This window comes from Biomphalaria glabrata, chromosome 18 (genome assembly GCF_947242115.1).
Source record: "Biomphalaria glabrata chromosome 18, xgBioGlab47.1, whole genome shotgun sequence".
NCBI lineage: Eukaryota > Metazoa > Mollusca > Gastropoda > Planorbidae > Biomphalaria > Biomphalaria glabrata.
In genome coordinates this window covers 5,386,422-5,387,960 of record NC_074728.1, presented here as the reverse complement: position 1 = coordinate 5,387,960, position 1,539 = coordinate 5,386,422, and positions in this window count along the sequence as shown.

Genomic DNA, 1,539 nt, shown 5'->3' with positions numbered 1-1,539 from the left:
GAAAAGTAAAATCAAGGTAGAGAACTACTGCAGGGAGATAATTAGTTGCCAACTGTAACACTTGCAAAATATATATTTACTTTCACATACACGTTTTACCAACCATTTGTCACTGGCTATCCAAAAGTTACCCTAAATTTAAATGTGCCCTGCCCACTGTCATCCTTAGTCATCCCAAACATTATTCACAATGACTTTTCCACAGGCTCTTTGGGAAGCTCCAGTAGAAGTGAGTCTAAAATGTTGTAGGTTTTTGTGGATCACTTTAATTTTAATTTCTTAAATGGCTTGGAACTAAAACTAAGTCATTATTTTGTTACAAACTTTGATTTCATTGTAATGAGGTTTGGACTAGGAAGTAAATTATCTTCTACTCTAAAGCAATTTCCGAAACATGTAAAAGATTTTACAAACATTTTACAGAATAGAATATAAACATGAAATCTCTTTCCACAGCCATATCACAATAACACGTCTCTATAGGGTGTTTTAGATAATGGTAAAAACAATGTTTGAAAAATCGGTAAAACTTTACATCGCAGGACCCTAGTTTTTCAGGTCAATTATTTGGCAGCTGTCTATCCGCACGTATGATGACGTACTGACGTGACCTCACCTGCTCGCGCGCAGAGCGCGCCCGGTCACTGCCCTCTCTCTCTCTCTTCTTTTAGTACGTTAAATCGTAGATCTATGTAAAAGCCTTAGAGTTGCTTCTAGTCTCACTCTAGTGTAGCTGAAATAAGTATTTAATGTAATTATGACATTTGCGAAGTCTATGTGGACCTAAAAGTAGTCGCTCTAGTTTCAATAGATCATTCTTCATACATACAACTAATGATGTAGCTTGAAACTATGTCTATCCCAAATTAATACCGAGCGCTCATTTATTATCGGTTCCCGAAGACAAAAGTGGACATCATGGTCATGGTAATCTATGTATCTTTCTTTACACAAAAGCCTCTATACAATTAATATTTGAGCGTTGTATGTTTTACGGTGGATTTCACAACTTGAAATAATAAAAAAAAAAAAAGATTTGTAGAGATCTGGCAGAAATAAGACCACTGTTCAATGAAACTGGATTTTTTTTAGTTGTGGGGTAAATTTTTAGCGTGTTATTTCCACTGTGACTCCAGTGTAGGCCTACTTTCTTAAATTTTATGCTTGAGAGCCACACGTTAGAACTGAATCACAAATATTCTTATATTTGAACATCTTCTAGTTTAGGCTTAGCTTTCATCTCTTTTTTTTATATCTATATTCGTTTATACGGTTTAAATGCAACTGCAACTTATTTCATTTACATCAGCACTGAGCCTTTGTATTGTATAGCATATGTCTCCTCTACCGGCTTTAAATATATAAAAAAAAACAAACAGTTACATTTTAGTTAAAATGCCGGTAACTCCTCCGTTGTCTGGTTCCAAGTCCAGAATGTGAAAGGAGGAGGGGCGAGCATATGCTAGGCTACACACTACTCTTCATAAACATCTAGCGGTATACCCATCTAGCTACTGTTATTGAAAATGCGTGGATTTC